Here is a 19844-nt window from a genome sequence, read left to right on the forward strand (position 1 = left end):
AAGAGTAGGGGTATGAACTCACTAATCGAGGAATGTGTCGGTTTGGATGCTAAACATCAGTTCGGGACTTTAAAATGCGCGAGGTTCCTATGTAATGTGAAGAGATACACATTTGTATCTAATTAGACCCTGAACCACTAATCAAATATGAATAAACACTTCGATACGCGAAAACACTTCATTACAAGTGTTTGGAGTGACCCGAGTGGCATCTAAGGGTGTGTATGGCTTGGATATGGAGTTTTCTCTTCAAGAGTAAACTCCTAATGGAGTTTTCGGCCCAATGACCAACTCCCCACGAGTTTACAGCCGTAAACTCATGGTGGGGGTGTTTTTGGGTGCTAAATGGTCTTACAACTCTTGGGAAATTTGGCTAGGATTAAATCTAGGGCATAAGAAGGAATTAAACCACCAAAGGGACCATTCTATGGAGTTTACGGCCGTAAGCTCCTAAGTATTCTTTCCTTTCATGATTTGGTGGTCCTAGATCAATCACATGTGATTCTAAGTCATTATATAAGCCTTGGGATGAATTTAGGGCATCATTTGCCTAAGATATAGGAGTTTACGGCCCATGAACCTATCCTTGGGGGGTTTAAGGCCGTAAGCTCCTATGGGGCTGGTTTTCATCAAGTTTAAGGTCCTTAACTCGTTTGTGGTTGCTTCTAGACTTTATTCCAAGGCTTATGAGGTGTTTAAGTGGCATCTTAACACCTGAAGATGTGTTTACTGCCCATGATATGGTGTTTACAGACCACACATGTTCTTGGGCAGTAAACTCATATTTACTCCCTAAATGTTGAGTTCAAGATGTTCCAAGTCCATTCCAATAAGTCCTTAAGTCGTTTCCAAGCTCCAAAAATGATTTGGGAGGGTTTTGGGGCTCCAAAACCCATTTTATGTGAGTTCACAGCCTAGAACTGTTCTAGGGCCGTAAACTCATGTTAATGGTCCTATTTCATAGATTAAACACAAGTTTTAAGGCTAAAGATGTTGTACTATGAGTTAGGGTTGTTACCTTGATGATTTGGAGCTTTAATTTGATGATTTTGGACCTAGAGCTTGGATTGGAGGAGAGAGAGTAGAGAGAGAGTGAAAAAGGCTTCAAATGAGGTCCTTTGAACTTTATATATGGTTCAAGTTTGGGACACGGTGGAATTCTACCCGATACTGATGTTAAGCGAGGCTTTTGGTCGCACCCGATTAAGTTGTCGTAACCCGATATGGTCGAAACTAAAATTTTTCTAATCACTAGCATGGGATGTTTTCTTGAGTTTCTAACATTTTTGGATGACAATTAAGTCATAATAAAAGTCTCGAAATAAAAGACTTAATTTAAAAACTTAAACGGAAACAATTCGAAAAAGATGAATTTTATTGACGGAACGTGTTACGGCGATGGAACAAACTTCGGGTTGTCACATTATCCCCCCGTTAGAGGGAATTTCGTCCAGAAATTCAAACTTTAGATACAACTCAAGGATTTGGAAAGAGATACGGATACTTCTGTTTCATCGGATCTTCACGCTCCCAAGTGAACTCGGATCCTTCACTTATCGGGATACGTCTTTGTTTCGTACGTTTAATCTCTCGATTTATGATTTCAATTGGTGCTTCCATGGGGTTCAAACTTTCATTGATTTTGGTCTCATCAAAGGGATTACTAGGGTTTCATCGAATAGGTACTTCTTAAGAACAGAGATGTGGAATTCCTGATGGACGCTGCTAACTTCTGAGGGTAGTCAAAGTTTGTAGGCTACGGGATCGATCCTAATGAGGATTTCGAAAAGTCCTACGTACCTCGGGTTAAGTTTTACGCGTTTCAAAATGTATCATGCCTTCTTCGCTTACTGCATGACCAAAGAAAATGGTTAGACCGAAGGGTATCACTACATCTTCATAGTGACCATATCGAGTCCTGAATGCTGTTTTGGAAACATCATTCCTGTGAACTCGTAGCTGATAGTCCCTTGACCTAAGGTCTATCTATGAGAAGTAGATGGCTCTCTGAAGTTGGTCGAAGAGGTCATCTATTCGAAGAAAAGGATATCGTTTTTTTGATGGTCAACTTATTCAGCTAACGGTAGTCGATACACATTCGAAAGGAATAGCAATACCAAGGTTCCTCAGGGTGAGGAACTTGACCTGATGAACCCTTTGCTCAGTAGCTCATTAAGCTGACTGGAATGCTCCTGTATTTCTGTTGACGCTAATCATACTGAGACTTAGTTACAGGGTTAGCTCCAGGAATTTGATCGATACGAAAATTAGAATTAGGTTTGTCGTCGTAGATCATGAGAGTCGGATCAGAGGGGAGAATGAGACGGATGGCCTTTTCGAAACCAAGAATATCAGTATGATTGGACTCAGTCAATTCAACCCAATGATAACATCAAAACTCTTCATGAAAAATTGGCATTAGGTCGAATGGAAAGGAATAATCTTCTGGGGTAAGGATACAACCTATGGATATGTCGTTAACGTTCTCTTTCTCACCGTTAGCTATCTCGACAGTAAACGTTTCGGTTACTAATGAAGAACTAAGTTTAGGAAGGTGTTTTGAATGAATAACTAACAAAATTTATTTCAACACTAGAATCAAAATGGATTACAGGCATAAGATTTATCGAGGAGGAATATACCTGTGGCAACGGTGGGGTCGGCGGCTGCCTCATCTTGTCCAATAGCAAGGACTCTCCGGGTGTTGCCAGTTGTTGCTGCCTTGGGGCAGTTTTGCTTATAATGTCCGACTTCACCGCAACCGTAGCAGGCCTGACTGATACCCGCTCCGGAAGCTTGACTGGTTGATTGGGTTGGTGTTCTGCAGCTTCGCGCAAGGTGACCCTCTTGGCCACAGTTTTTGCAAAATTTATCATGACACGGACCAGGGATACGATGGTGGTAACTTCATCTGGTGCACCACGGAAGAATACCAACATATCCAGTGACAGGTGCTTGGGCTGAGGAACCGACAACAGAAACAGCAGTAGGGGTAGTGGCAGCGTGGACTGCCACTATCAGCTGTTTCTTCGAGGACTCCTGTGAAGGCTAACTCTTCTTCTTCTTCTTCTTCTTCTTCCAAAACTTTCTTTTCTCACCACTTCTCTCTGGCGGCTCAGGAGAGGTGGTTGCTTCCTCTAGGTCATCATTATGGTCGATCAGGGTTTGCGCTAGGCATTTGGCGATGTCGTAGGTATCCGGCTTTGCAGCTAAAACGTTCCCTTTGGTTGGCTGGGTCAACCCCCAGATGAACCTCTCAATCTTCTTACTCTCCGGGGTAACCATTCCCGGAAAGAGCAATGCCAAGTCATCGAATCTGGAAGTGTAGGCGGCGATATCGGAACCCTTCATCTTCAGGTTCCTGAGTTCATGCTCCAGTTTCTGCATTTCACCTCGAGGGCAGTACTCCGCAAGCAGAAGCTCCTTTATGATTTCCCAACCCATAGCATTGGCTACAGGTAGGGTTAGAGATTTGACTCGGCCGTTCCACTAAGTCAGAGCTTTATCGGTGAATGTGCAGGCGGCGAATTTCACCTTGTCGGATTCTGAACAGGCACAAATCTCGAAGATAGATTCGATTTTCTCTAACCATTGAGTTAGGGCAATGAAACCTCCTGTGCCATCGAAGAATGTGGGTTTTGCATTCATAAAGTCCTTATAGGAACACTCCTTCCGGTGTCCCTGGCTACCTTCCCGGTTTTGGGGCTGGGGACCACCTCCTTGCCCACCTAAACCACTGAGGTTCATTTGTGATATGGTAGCAGCCACAACGGCATTAACAGCTGCTTGAAACATGACGGGATCAAATTGAGGAGGAGGTGGTGGCGGAGGGGGATATTTATTCTTTGAGCTGGGTCTTTTCCTTGGAGGCATCTTGATCTAAAATAGCCAGGAAAGAGAGGATCATAAGTCCTCTGAATTGAATCAAGAGATATGGAACAGGGGATATCTCATTAAGACATATATAGAATTCTATTAAGTGATAAAGTAGGAAAGAGTTATCAAAGCAGATAAACTATCGCTAAAGGAATGATTGAGGAGCAACATTGGAATGAGGATTTCTATGACGGATTTGGCTCGAGAAATACTCCCATAGTATTTCATGATTCGCTGTGACGACGGCTTGTTGTTTGGGTATTGGGTAAGTTTTAGGCATGCCGCATACCACAGTCACTCCCAAGCACATGTTGGCGGTGTCTCGAATGAATATAGTTGATCAGGCTATATTGATCCTATACACGACAACATAACTGCCCAGGTTTAACCGCAGCGTACAACACCCATTTACTTATATTTTGTTCTACTTGTAGTTACAGATTTCGACGGTTAGGTACACTTGTATACTTTTGAAAATACTTATAATTTTAAAGTATACTTTTAGTTCAGAGCACTTAGGCCCATTAGTTTTTATGGTCTTATACCATGTAAGGTTTGGTATACTAGTTCACTATAAACAAGGGCTCTGATACGAATCTGTCAAACCCCGAAAACGAAGGCGGAAACGTTCCAGGGCGGAGGACGTCATGAAGTATCGCAACCAATGTAAATGAATCTATGTAATGTAAAGTTTTGTGTTTACTATGCTTACTATGTACAATGGTTGCGATAATTCATGACGTCCTCCGCCCCGGAACGTTTCCTCCTTCGGTTGCGGGGGGTGACAGTATCTCTCAGATAGCGGAGTGTGGGCGAGGCCCGTATCTCCCAGATAGTGGAGTGCGGGCGAGGCCCGTATCTCCTAGCTATTCATTATATGGTTGTATGGTATGTGGTATTATGGGGTAACTCACTAAGCTTCGTGCTTACAGGTTACAGTTTTGTTTTTAGGTACCTCTTCTTCGAAAGGGAAGGAGCTGGCGCGGTAGCGGCACATCATACACGTACATTGTTTTCCGCACCATGAGTTATTCTGGGATTTGTACTCTGATATTATGGTTGTTTTTATGTTTTGGTTTTCAGACACAAAATATGTTTATGAAATGATGGGATGAAATGATGCTTATTCACAAATGTTTTCCAAAGTATTGATTTAAAATGAAATTTTTTGGTCATGGAAATTGGGTCGTTACAAGTTGGTATCAGAGCCCTGGTTTGAGGGATTCGGGCACACCCTCGGGAGTGTCTGGACTCAAATCGAGGGAATAAAAGAATTTTTCTAAGAAAATGATTTTTCCAAAAAAAAAAAGGTAAACTAAAGAGTTTTGGGAAGAGTACGAAGTGTGTGATGTGCGCGACCAGACGAGCTCAAGTAAGTATTCCCCAGAGTACCCATACGAGATATGTTATGTTTATCAGTTTCAATAGAACAACATGCTAGCATAGGACTAAGGATCTGGGAATGATGCCTTATGTGCCTGCTATATGTGTTACTGCTTATGAAAATTACATGCTAGTATTGAGTAGACAGCAGTAGGGTAGCTTGTATAGTTTATGCCTGATAGTGTGAGCTTAGCATTGTATGCTAGTATAGTTTCCTGCTTCGAGGATGTGATTGTTATCGTTCCCTCTTCGTCTGAATGTTTCTTGCTTTGTGCTTTGAGGGACTTCGGGTGATGGGGATTAGCTATCAGGTGGATACATTAGGTCACAAACGATCAGGGTCGGATAATCTCGGAGTGAGGGGTTTGACTTTATTTCGTAGCTCTTGTTTGAGTCCTAACCATGGTAGGGGTGGGTCCCTTACTCGAAGGATTATCTGAGCCTCATTGCATGTGATTGTATTCAGGTGATGGCTAACCACCATCACACAGAGACCTTCGGCAGCTGAGGACTGATTAGGGTAGGGTCGGGAGTTCCCTAGGCAAGCCTAGGATGAGGATAGCAGAGAGTAGTAGTGATGAAGGGACTTGGTGGAGTCGAAGCAGTCCTTGAGGAAAGTACGGATATATGTGGAAGGTAGTATGGGCCCGTACTACTGAAAGCAGAGGATCCGTACTCGAGTCAAGGAAGGCTAAGGCAAGACCAAGGAACTTGTGATAGATGTAATACCTCTAGTGTGTTAGTGTTAATGATGATTATTATGGTGTATTGCAGAATGGTGGTACTACGCCCGAGGCCAGCAGTTGGCAGTTCAGGAGAGGGATCGGGTTCGGGTTCAGGGTCCGAGCCAGTTGATGAGATCCTACGCGAGTTCATCGCGTCAGAGATCACTAGAGGCATCCTTGAGTCGACCCCTATCATCTTCGGGTCGACCAAGGAAGGGATAGTCGAGCTGATGGAGGATCGCCTTAGGGAGTTCAGGAGTGATATGGCGTCAGGCCAGTTAGGATCCCACATACTGTCCTTTAAGGACTTCAGGGGCAGTGGTGCACCAGATTTCCATGGGGCGAAGGACCCCATTGTGGCCAGACGATGGATTACGGACATTGAGTCTGCGCAGTTGATTAGCTTCTGCCCAGAGGGGTCGAAGGTGAGGTATGCAGCAGGGTGTTTGCGAGACTAAGATAGAGATTGGTGGGAGTCCATCGGCGACTCGTTGGGAGCCTCGGCTGTTGAGGCTATGACCTGGTCGGACTTTGTGACCAGGTTCAGGGCAGAGTTCATGCCGACTTTCGAGCTTCAGCAGCTGGCCAGGGAGTTTTTAGATATGAGGCAGACGACGGGGACTGTGGCGGAGATCACCGCTAAGTTTTGGGAGAGGGTGTTGTTAGTGCCCCAATATGCAGGTGATGAGGATATGAGGAGGACCCGCTACCATGACATGCTACGAGCTGACATCCCAGAGCATGTTAGCTTTTCAGCTTGCCCCACCCTAGAGTCCATGATTGCCAGGGCAAGGGAGAGGGAGATTGATTTGGAGCATATCCGGAAGAGGAAGGCAGAGGCGGGGCAGGTGGCTAGGGGTTCGGGGAAGAAGCCCAAGGGATCAGATGGTAGGCCGAAAGGCCAAGGAGGACTGGGCCGCTGCGAGAAATGCAACATGTCGCACGAGGGAGCATGTAGATTAGGATCGTCGGGCTGTTACAAGTGCGGCAAGACGGGACACTTTAGCAGGGATTGTACTTCCCCTACTTCGGTTGTTCAGACATCTGAGTTGCTGTGTTTCCACTGCAACCAGAGGGGCCACAAGAAGGCCAATTGCCCTCAGTTGACAGCAGCAGCAGCGCCGGTGAAAGCTCCAGCTCCAGCGACCTTGCGGATCACAGATGGCCGGCAGGTCAAGTCAGAGGCTCCAGTGGTGAGGAGCCGAGCCTTTCAGGTGACTATAGAAGAGGCATGCGCCACACCCGATGTGGTGACGGGTATAATTTCTTATCTATGCTTTTATTTTATGCTGCTGTGATTTTGATATGTTACATGTTTGTGCCTAGTTTAGGATCGTTCCATATGAACGGTATCCCAGTTCAGGTGTTGTTTGATTCGGGGGCTACCTGATCATTTGTTTCTCTTGTGCTTAGCAAGAAGTTTCCTGAGTCCTTGGGCATGTTGGATTGCCCTCTAGAGGTTGAGATTGCGGACGACCGGTCGATGCGAGCATCAGAGGTCTTCCAGGATTGTGTACTGAGATTGTTTGAAGAGTGGTATCTGGTCGAGCTAGTTCCCATTCCATTGCGGGGAAACAAGGTCATTATTGGTATGGATTGGCTTAGCCCCAATGGGGCAGTGATAGACTGCGCGCAGCAGCTAGTGCGAGTCAGAGCCCCAAGTGGGGGAGAGTTGGCGATTCAGGGTGAGAGACCACAGCGAGGGCCATCCTTATGCTCGGCGGCAAGAGCGAGGTGTTACCTTCAACAGGGTTGCGCAGGATATGTCACTTATGTCATGGACACCCGAAGGCGGGTAAGGCGATAGTGGGCGATGTGCCCATAGTTCGAGAGTTTGTGGATGTATTTCCCGAGGAGTTTCCTGGGATACCTCTGGAGCGACAGGTGGAGTTCGGGATCGACCTAGTCCCTGGTGCGGTTCCGATAGCCAAGGCACCATATCGGTTGGCTCCTCCCGAGATGCAAGAGTTGTCTACGCAGCTGCAGGAGCTGATGGACAAGGGATTCAGTAGACCGAGTAGTTCACCCTGGGGAGCCCCGATTCTGTTTGTGAGAAAGAAGGACGGGTCAAACCGGATGTGTATAGATTACCGGGAGCTGAATAAGGTGACGGTGAAGAACCGTTACCTACTCCCAAGGAGTGATGACCTCTTCGACCAGCTGCAGGGAGCATCTTGGTTCTCCAAGATTGATCTGCATTCGGGGTACCATCAGATGAGGGTCAGATAGGAGGATGTGCAGAAGACCGCGTTCTGGACACGCTATGGCCATTATGAGTTCGTGGTGATGCCGTTTGCGCTCACCAATGCTCCTACCGCGTTCATGGACCTCATGAATCGCGTGTGCAGACCGATGCTGGACCGGTCTGTGATAGTTTTCATTGATGACATCTTGGTTTATTCCAAGACACAGGAGGAGCACGGGGGGCATCTGTGAGAGGTGTTGGAGACCCTGAGGAGGGAGAGCTTATATGCTAAGTTCTCCAAGTGTGAGTTTTGGTTGCGCGAGGTGCAGTTTCTTGGGCACCTTGTTAACCAGGACGAGATTTTGGTGGATCCGGCCAAGGTGGAGGTCGTGATGAGGTGGGAGGTTACAAAGTCTCCATCCGAGATTCAGAGTTTCCTGGGGTTGGCAGGGTACTATTGGAGATTCATCCAGGATTTCTCCAAAATAGCCGTACCCTTGACGCGCCTAACGAGGAAGGCCATGGTCTTCCGATGGCGGCCTGAGCAGCAGGCGACATTTGAGACGTTCAGGCAGAGATTGTGCGAGGAACCAATCTTAGCCTTGCCATAGGGCGTTGAGGATTTCGTTGTTTATTGTGACACGTCTATGTTGGGCCTGTGTGCTGTATTGATGCAGAGGGGACATGTCATTGCTTACGCCTCGAGGCAGCTGAAGCCTCACGAGGTGAACTACCCGACACATGATTTAGAGCTGGGGGATGTGGTGTTCTCCCTCAAGATTTGGCATCATTACCTCTATGGGGTTCGCTGTACGATTTACACGGACCACAAAAGCTTGAGGTACCTTATGGATCAGCCAAATCTGAACATGAGACAATGCCGGTGGCTTGATGTGGTGAAGGATTATGATTGTGAGATCCTTTACAACCCGGGGAAGGCCAATGTGGTGGCCGATGCACTTAGCTGCAAGGCAACACCAATCAGGGATGTCTGTCTGAGGATGACAGTGGTGACCCAGCTGCTGGAGCAGATTCAGGAGGCTCAGCAGGAGGCGATGAAGGAGGAACATCGGAAGAGTGAGAGGATTGTGGGTCAGATTTCCTCTTCCGACTATGACAGTCGAGGGTTGTTGACACTACACCGTAGGGTGTGGGTGCCGTACCATGGAGGCGTGTGCCAAGTTCTGATGGGAGAGGTGCACAAGTCTAGGTTCTCCATTCATCCCGGGGCAACGAAGATGTATAGGGATCTTCTTTTGGATTATTGGTGGCCCTGCATAAAGCGGGATATGGCCTGGTACGTGGAGTGTTGCTTGACCTGCAGGAAGGTCAAGGCCGAGTACCAAAGACCACACGATAAGATGCAGCCGTTGGATATCCCGCTGTGGAAATGGGAAGATATTACAATGGATTTTATCACGAAGCTTCCTAGGAATGCGCGAGGAGTGGATTCGATATGGGTCATAGTGGACCGATTGACCAAGAGCGCCCATTTTATTCTGATTCAGGAGAGCATCTCGGCCGAAAAGTTGGCCGACATCTATATCAGGGAGATAGTGTCGCGACACGGGGTGCCAGTGTCAGTGATTTCGGACAAGGATGTGCGTTTTACTTCTAGGTTTTGGAAGAAGTTTCATGACGAGTCCTGTAGATGGATGGTCAGAGCGAGCGGACCATCCAAACATTAGAGGATATGTTGCGGGCTTGTGTTCTGGATTTCGGAGGTAGTTGGGATACCTACCTTCCGTTGGCGGAGTTCTCGGATAATAATAGTTATCATGCGAGTATCGACCGTCCCCTCTTTGAGACGTTGTATGGGAGGAACTGCAGGACCCCGATATGGTGGGGAGAGGTTGGCTAGAGGGTCATGGGGTGCACCGAAGTGGTGCTCAAGACGGCCAAGAGGATTCAGCAGGTCCGTAGCAGGCTTCAGACTGCTATGAGTCGGCAGAAAAGTTATACCGACAAGCGCCGATCAGACTTAGAGTTTCAGGTCGGAGACATGGTTCTCCTGAAGGTGTCGCCTTGGAAAGGTGTTATCCGATTCAGGAAGTGGGGAAAGTTAGGGCCTAGGTACATTGGACCATTCCGGGTATTAGCCCGGGTGGGCAAGGTGGCATATAGTTTGGATCTGCCAGCCGAACTCAGCCAGATCCACAACACTTTCCACGTCTCTCAGTTGCGGAAATGTCTGGTGGACAACTCAGCAGTGGTGCCTTTGGAGGATATACTGGTCGATGACTGCTTGAATTACATTGAGAGGCCAGTAGCAATCCTCGACCGGAAGTCGAAGGATTTGAGGAACAAGAGGGTGGAACTCGTGAAGGTGCGATGGCAGCACCAGAAGGGATCAGAGTGGACTTGGGAGCCGGTGGAAGAGATGATGGAGCACTACGCCGAGCTGTTTCAGGGGCGAGCAACAGACTTCGAGGACAAAGTCTAAAATAAGTGGGGAGATTTGTAGCACTTGGTTCTTGGTACGTATTCTTTGTAATTAAATCTTTAAATATTGCATTTTCGGCCATGGACTCGGTGAGTTGAAGGACCAACTCGCCGCGTAGAAGCAGGATAAGACGCAGGGTCTAAGCTGTGGACTCGGCGAGTCGGTTCCCGGACTCGACGAGTAGACCCTGTCTGGGCAAAAACCCTAACCCAGGTGTTTGCACCCTATTTAAACGCTCTAACTTGGCCTCCTTTGTCCCTAACACTTCCAGAGAGCTGTAGAGCGAAACCCTAGCCCTTATATTGTTCTTGTGAGTGATCTTGGCCTTGTAAAGGAGATTTGGAGCTTAGTGGAAGAAGGAGGAGGTTGAAGAGTGCAAGAAGGGGAAGTAGATCTGACATCTACACTGTAGGGAGCTTCCATTCAGGTAGAAAAGTTCCTATCTTGATCACTAGTTCGTTAGATCCCCTTTTTGTCCCTAATTAGAGAAACAAATTTTGCACAAGAAATATACAACTTAGTAAGTCTACCTTTGAATTAATGAGCGAGTGAAATGGGTGAACCGAACCCGAACGTTCGGTTGGTTTCGCTTCTTACGTTTGAGATTGAGAGGTAGTGTGAGGTACTGACTCTGATTCCATCATACCTAGTCCTTGCAAAATTTTATTGAATGAGGCTTCTGGAAGAGCTTTGGTGAAGACGTCAGCCAGTTGATCAGTGGTTCTTACGAAGTGAACTTCGACATTTCCATCTTCCACATGATCTTTGATGAAGTGATACCTCAGTGCTATGTGTTTGGTTTTAGAATGATATCACCGGCTCGAGCCATAGTATACTAGGGGTCTCTATGGCCTCTTTTATCAGTCGATCCCTGGTCCAGGCAGGGAAGAGCAGCTTTCGGCTCTCAAGGAGATCGTTGGCTTCTTTTTGTTTACGTTCGGCTTCTTCAGCTTCACGTGCCACACGACTGACATCGTCATCAGTATTGCGACTGTTCTTTCTCTTTAACATGTCCGCAATAGTCTCCTTGTCTTCATCTTCATCTTCATCTTCATCTCCTCCCTCTGCAATGTTTTTGCCCTTGTCCTTCACACCCGAACCCGAGGCATGACCAGTTGGGGGTGGTTCGGTTGTGTGAGTTGCTATAGAGGAAGGAGGTGGTTTCGATCCTTTCTTCTCATCTCCCCCTTGTTTCGGAATGGACACGAAACTGGGTAGGCCTTCAATTTTACTCAAGAGAGCCATGGCCGGAGAGAGTTTCTCAGCAAGGGTACGCCTTACCGAGTGATTGAGGATGGGGTCGTGTGCTTCCAGGATGTTTGACAGAGCGGCGTGGACATCCGAAACACACGTCTTGATGATTTCCCTTTCGGATCGAAGAGCCTCCAATTGTTGTTCGGAGTTGGAAAGTTGGGTGCTCTTGACCTTGAGGGCAGTAGTCTTACTTGCCAGGACGTCCATTAGTTTATTTTCAGCCGCAAGATCCTCTTGAAGCTTTGCCAAGCGGGCTTCAATGGAGGCACGGAGTGCCGAGTTGTCGTCGCTAAGGTTTTGTCTGAGGGTAGCGAACGAGGATAACTCCGTCTTTACAAACTGGGCCAATTGATTAACAAGTGGTTCCAGAGTTGTTTTGGTGGCTTCGGCGCTTTCCTGCATAGACTGCAGCAGGATTGTAGCGTCATGGAATAGTTTATCGACTTTTTCGGTCGCAGCCTCACAAGCTCGGGTGGAGGCGTCTATTGCAGCAGTAGCAGAGGCCACTGAGTCATGTTGAGCCCTAGAGAAGGCATCAACTATCCTCTGAAGGGCAGCTTCAGATAAGGATGACTGCTGATTGGAAGAGGAGGCGAGAAGTTGATCAACCTTCTCGTTCAGCTCGCGGAGATGCTTCTTGGTTACAGGAGCATCATCCTCCTCATCACTTTGAACTTGAAACGGACTATAGTAGACCGAATCAAAGTTCAGATGGTCACCACCGAGGTATTGATCATTGCCATCGGAGGCGTCTTCTGGAGATGGAGGTGGTGGTGAAGCTGGGGGTGTCATGGGTTTGGTTGGTTCAGGTTGAGTAGGTGGGGGGTTAGTTTCGGGTGGTGGTTGTGTATGGGTTTCGGTTTGTGGAGGTTCGGTTACGGGAGGGGTTTCGGTTACAGGTGGTGTTTCGGTTGAGGTGGTGAATATGGGTGGTGGTATAGGGAATGAGATTGGTGGTATAGTAGGGGTTATGGTGGGAGTGGAAATAGGAATTGTGGGTGGAGGGGAAGGAACTGGGGATTGGTGAAGTTCCATCTCCGGGGTTGGGGACCGAGGGGGTGTGTTGCCTCTTTGTGGAGATTCGTCTCCTTGTGACCCCTCAGAGTCCGAACTCCTACTTTCGGATTCACTGGAGGTTGACGAAAGAACGAGCGTCCGTTTCGGTTGGGTCTTCCTCCTTTTCGGTTTTGGAGAGGAAGCAGCTTTCGGTTGTTTGCGTTTCTTGGGAGTGGGTTTTGGGGCTTTTGATGGTTTCTTCCCCTTGTCTGCCTTCTTACCCCTTGCCACCGGTTTGTCAGCATCATGAATTGATCGCAGCATGTCCGGTGTCAGTTCCCTTGGACCAGATGGCCCTAACTCCTTGATCGTTTTGATCATACTGCTTTCGGATGGCACACTACCATACATCGACTCCGGGATAGAGCCAATGAAGGAGAATTTCGATGCAGCAGATACGATGATCTTCGTGGTGTGGAACGTACCAATCGAAGACATCGGTGCACCGTCAGCAGTTTGGACGTCAAACCGGTCCATGGCCCATCTTGTGATCAAGATCCAGAACCGGGCCAGCGATACTTTAGAGTGTCGAGAAGTTGAAGAAAGGCTCTGAATGAGCTGCTGCCAAAGGACAAACCCGTAGTCGAGGTTGATCCCGTTGTATACCCCATACATGATTGACAGGAAAAGACGACTAGCCCCGTCCGATCCTGAGCTTCGTTCTGACAGTCCCTTGAAGAGAACTGTGAATAACCCATTCCATTGGGGCGGTAGGCATGACTTCTTGAATCTGGCAACGGAGGTGAGAACTTCCGTGTAGCCCATGTTGTAGAACATGCTGTAGAGCATACCAACCGGAATTGTCTCCGGGTGAACACGCGATGGGTCAGCAGCAAATCCAAGCATAGAGCAGAAGCGGGAACGAGAAATCGACGTCTTATGTTCCGCCACTTCGAAAAAGATCCTGTCGACGCCCTTGTCGTAGTAGGCCGTCGCATAGACCTGAGATAGACAACAGCCTTTTCTACTAATTTCGGGGACTTTTGTTGGGACAATCTAGCGAATTCCACAGAATTTTCAGAAATAAGATTTTTGTGGTTTTCAGTTTCGCTTTTCACAAATTCTGAGCAGTCAACCGTATCCTCTACAGAAATTTCACTCATGTTTTCGTCCTCGTTAAGCTCAGATGCATTTTCAACATCAATTTTATTTTCTGAGCTTACCTTGGCATTTAGAGAGTCAAACTTTTGTATGGTTTCGGTTCTCAGTTTAAGTCTATCATTTTCGTCCAACAGATTTTTGAGCATGTCCTTATGGTCTTTGGATTTAATGAAGGATTCAATTTTGTCCAGTCCAATTTGATAAGTTGGGTTGACATCATCAGACGAAATCACACTCTCACAATTGTAAGCTTCAGCATCGATTTCATCCTCCTTAAATTCTAGGAATGGTAAAATCATACGGTGGATCTTTTTGCCTATCTCACAGTCCAAATGCAGCTGAGTAATATTGGAATATAAACGTTTAGCTATTAAACAAAAAACATTTCGTTGTTTTAACAATTTCAAATTGTCTCTCTACAAATAAATGTTTTCGTCTTTGACTTTAATTATTTCCGACTCTTTTAACTCAATCCACATACGCCGCTCCTCACTCTTCGACGCCACCCTGCTTAATTGATCAGTCAGGTTAGAATTGGTGACTCTAGTTTGAGTTAAGCTACTATCTAAATGAGAAATTCTTGTGTTAACGTTTTTTAATTCTTTCTCATATGAGGATGATGGTACTTTAGATGAAATAAAGGCAGATTGTACCTTCTTTATCAGTTCATCAAGCTCATTGAACTGTTGGCTGAGTGGTTTGGCTGTGAAGCACATATCTTCTTGCGCTTTCGGTCCATTGCTTCCTCCATCGGTATTGTATCCCCTCATTTGAGATGCGCTTGACACCATGAAGCATTTTCCACCACTGCTTTCCTCCTTAGCCATATAAGCCTTTCCATGAGTAGGCTTCCTCACTTCTTCGTCTTCTGAGTCAGTAGACCAAACTTCGGTGCTACCGAACTCATCGTTATTAACCGAACCCTGCACAATAAGAGCATTAATAGAAGGGTTAGCGGTAGACTTTTTCTTCCTCAACTCATCCAACCTCTTCTGCAGTACGGCTTCCTCATCCTTTCCATCGTCCTTTTCAGCCATCTTCTTAAGAACACAGTCCTTAGCATAGTGGTTCTTGCCACCACAGTAGAAGCAGCTTACTCCTGAATCGCCATCTGCCTTCGGTTCCTTCTTGGACTCCTCAGCCTTCGGTTCATTGTTTGCCTTTTCAGAGCTATAACTCCCCTGCCAGTTTCGGTTTTTGTTGCTGGGGAATCTCTTCTTTATGAACCTCTTAGGATTGGATACCATCATGGCATAATCCTCAGTTGTGAGGTCATAATCTTCCAAGTTGAGCTCTTCATCCTCCATCACGGCTTTACTTTTAGATAGGAGGGCCAACGAACCAAGACTGGACACAACATTCTTCTCTTGAACAACAATCTTCTCTTGGGACTTTAGAATACCCACCAGTTTCGCCAAAGAGTATGATTTAAACTGTTCATGGGCCTTGACTGTAGACACTACTGCTCTCCATTCCGATCTCAATCCGTTCAAGAAAGTAACCTTTTGTTCGATGAGCTTCCTTTCAATGTCGTGTTTGATCATCTTGCTGAGAAGATGATTGAAGCGATCAAACGTCTGGGTCACGGTTTCTTCGGCCCCTTGCCTGAATTCTCCAAACTCAGATAGAAGCAAGGTTTGGATGGAGTGTTCAAGATCTTCGTCTGTTGAATACAGTTCGCGAAGTCTATCCCACACTTCCTTTGCCATAGTACATGAGCTGACTAGTCTGAATGTGTCGGACTGAAGGGCGAATCTGATCAACCTTAGTGCCTTAATATTGCACTGGAATTTATCTTTCTCATCCTGCGCAATATTCGTCACGTCCTTGAGCAAATCGTTGTATTCTTTTTGCGTCTTAATAACTCTGGATGTCGCGGAATGAGAAAACGGTCCATTGATAATAGCTTCCCATATGAGAAAACCATTGTCCTCCGATCCAATCACGTAATCTTCAAAATGATGTGCCCATACTTCATAGTCATGGGTGTATAAGATTGGAATCTTTGTCGTCGAACCAATGCTGTTGGAAATATTAATAGGGTTTGATTGCGTTGCGTCCATAACGATCGTAATAACCTGTTCAACGATCAGACTTGTAATAAAGCAGATTAGGGCAAAACAATAAATACTAAGATACGTCAATTAAGATGACGGCTCAATAAATATCGATGATTGTGGAAAACCCTAATGAAAATCTTTTTCACACAAAAGAAGTGTGTCGATTACACAGCCTCCCGCTCTGATACCAATTGTTGAGATCAAAATAATAACTTTTAATCAATAAAGATCGATTAGATCGTGAACAAGTATATGAATATGAAACGCAAGAACACAATATAAATAACAAGGCAGAACGAAATAATAAGAACAAACAGCTTGAATCAAACGTGTCGAATGATTAAACAAAATCCTTAGAAGAGCTCGATTAAGAACATCAACTGTAAAGGATTGGAAGATTACAAGAGCACAATTTCGTAAACTCTGGAACCCTAAACCAGAAATCTTGAATCTTAAATCTTAACCTAATATGCATGCAAGCGATAACTTATATACAATACATAAAACGGCTCTCGGTTGGACAGGCCCAAACCGGAGAATACTAGGCTAATCTATGAGCCCAAAGGACGCAATACAAAACAGAACTTCAGCCCAACATAGTGGTTTTCAAGCCCTAAAACCTCAAACTCCATGTGTTTATGCTCTATGTTCTGAAAGGACTTCGAATCTGGACCTTATAGACGTCTTAAAAGTATAAAGTTTCTGTGGTTGAAGTGATTAAGGTCCCTATTGAGTGTATGACCTCATAAAGAGCTTGGAATTGCCTTTTTGAGCTCATAGGGCCATGCATGCACGTAAAGTTTGCAACTTTACGTGATAAGCATGCCCTAGGAGCCTAGATCAATGGTTTGGAACCGTTGCATGTCTCAGATTTGGTCTGTATGGGAGGAGGGCTGAAGGGACTCGATGAGTTCCAAAGTGGACTCGGCAAGTTGGATGAACAACTCGGCGAGTCCTATGAGGATTGCTAGGAACTCGACGAGTTGTTCTTCAAACTCGGCGAGTCATATGAGCTATTATTGAGTTAAGAAGGGTTTAAGTGTGGAGGGTCCAACCCTTCGTAGCTGCATGCGGAATTAGCAATTTAACGTGTAGAAATTGTCCCAGAAACCCAAATCCTCAAGATGGATGCTCTGGTAAGGATTTGGAATCGAGTAGGAGATCTGCTCGTAGGGCTCGGCGAGTTGTTCTCGGACTCGGCGAGTCAGATTGCGCGTCGGTCCAATCATCCCAAGTAGTGAGTTATGGGTGACTCAGTGAGTGGGAAGAGGGACTTGATGAGTAGAACTGGGATAGTAGAAGAGGGACTCAGCGAGTCTATGCCATGACTCTGCGAGTCCAGTCAACTGGAAGTTGACTTTGACCAGGGAGTTGACCTTGTGTTAGAGGTTGGTCAGTCATTTGACCTAAGGGTATTTATGAGTAACTAATCTATGTTTATGGATTTATTAGTCGGAGGATTACCGGTACAACAGTCAGACGTCTAGCAAGCAGACTTTCAGTAGCTACTTTTCGAGGTGAGTTTCCTTCCAGTAGGAACGGGTCTAAGGCATCAAGGCCGGCTCGTATAGATGATATGTAGTATCGGAGTGTGGATAGAGCCCGTATCTCATAGTTGAGTTTGATTATGATATATGCTGGTATGATAGAATTGTTTATACTCGTTGTCTGTGTGATACTTATATGTTGTGGCTTAGTAGCTGAGTGTGGGCGAGGCCCGTATCCCTCAGATAGCGGAGTGTGGGCGAGGCCCGTATCTCCCAGATAGCGGAGTGTGGGCGAGGCCCGTGTCTCCATGAGTGTGGTCGAGGCCCATATCTCCTAGCTGTTCATTATATGGTTTTATGGTATGTGGTATTATGGGGGAACTCACTAAGCTTCGTGCTTATAGATTACAATTTTGTTTTCAGGTACCTATTCTTCGAAGGGGAAGGAGCTGGCGCGGTAGTGGCACATCATACACGCACATTGTTTTCCGCACCATGAGTTATTCTGGGATTTGTACTATGATATTATGGTTGTTTTTATGTTTTGGTTTTCAGACACAAAATATGTTTATGAAATGATGGGATCAAATGATGCTTATTCACAAATGTTTTCCAAAGTATTGATTTAAAAATGAAAATTTTTGGTCGTGAAAATTGGGTCGTTACATTATTTCTTGAAGTTATTTGCCCTGTAATCTTGATTATAGCCAATGTGATTCAGAAAGGTCTGAAACTCTTCAGTGGTAGGCTCTTGAACTCTGAAACCATGGGGGTTTTCTTTCAGACCGATTGCCTTAAGAAAAGTAGACATGAAAATAGGCACAATCCTATCACCGATGATCTTCTCCTACAACACAACTTCATCAAGATTGATGCTTGTGAATGCTCTGTGGAGATGATTAAGTGGAAGAGGTGGTTTGGGAACTTTAGTGAGAGGAGCAGAGACTGGATGATTCACGATAAACTCGATCATTACACGAACAAATTCATCATAATCTTCAGGATTTAGGGAAAACAGTTGCGTTTTGTCCCTTAGAAATGGTTTAGGGGATGTTGATGATGAAGAACCTTTTGATCGTTACTTCTTGGCAATGGACTTCTTGGGAGTTGAGGCGGTTGGAGTAGTTTTTGGCGGTGAAGAATGGGAAGCCATTGTTGCAGAGTTATGAATGCTTGATGAACACGAAGAACTCAAAGAGAATTGAAGGCTTTGGAACTATTGGGCGTGTAAAGAGGTAAAAGGGCGTTTTAATTGGTATTTCTAGGTTAGGGAAGTGAGTCGGGTTAGTGGTGGTAATGATGAGGATCCGAGTTCAAAACGGGTTGCATTAAGTGAGTAACTGCTTTTGGGGGTTGAGTTAACCTGGGAGGGGAAAGGTTGGGTTGTTTGTACCTTGAAATGGAAAACCCTAAATGGCGAATAGATGGTTGCTTTATGGGGGCGTGCAATCGGGTCACGAAATTCAAGGAAGATAGGATAAGGATCTTCTTAAAAGGTAACCATTGCAAAAACGTTTCACCTTATTAACCTTTGGAATTCCGGATGAGCGGTTCCGAATAGAGTATGATCTGGAGGATAAAGAGTTGTGCTCCGGAACATGGTTGTTTTGAAAAGTGATCTGGAATGAGGAATAATTCTGAGAGATTTTCGATTCCGGAGTCAAAAGCTCAGTGCGATTTCGGAAAAGGTTTGTGATTTCAGAACAAAAATTCTGAAATAATGATTTTCAAGAATTTCCGGAGTGGTTTTGAAAAAGTTTCTTGAACATGATTTAGAAAGCATTCCGGAGTGAGAGTTGAAAAACTTCCGTAGTGACATTTGAGAAAAACTTCCGGAGTGAATTTTGAATTTTCGAAGTGCAAAATGCAATACCATTCCGAAGTGGAATTCCGGGACGCCATTATGAAGTATATTCCGAGATGAAAATTCGAGCACTACGACAATGTAGACTTTGAATAACAAAAAATCAAGATGAACTGTACAGCTTAAAAACAACTCAAGTGATGGTCAGAAATAAAGACAAGTAAAATGATCCTATGTATTACGAGAGAAAGTAGTTCCGAGATAAACAATTGAGATCGGAACTAATTTTCTTTCGAATAAGTCTATCAAAGAGAGCAAGTCTCTTGAAAGAACTGAGGATCTTGTATCATCATATCCATCTTGTTTAGAAAACCATTGAATTTGGTTTCGTCTAATGCCTTAGTAAAGACATCAGCAATATCATCGTCAGATGGAACAAAAATGAATTGATAGCCACCTGACATGCTTTT

Source organism: Lactuca serriola, chromosome 7 (assembly GCF_051521515.1).
Source record: "Lactuca serriola cultivar US96UC23 chromosome 7, Lser_US96UC23_V15, whole genome shotgun sequence".
Taxonomy (NCBI): domain Eukaryota; kingdom Viridiplantae; phylum Streptophyta; class Magnoliopsida; order Asterales; family Asteraceae; genus Lactuca; species Lactuca serriola.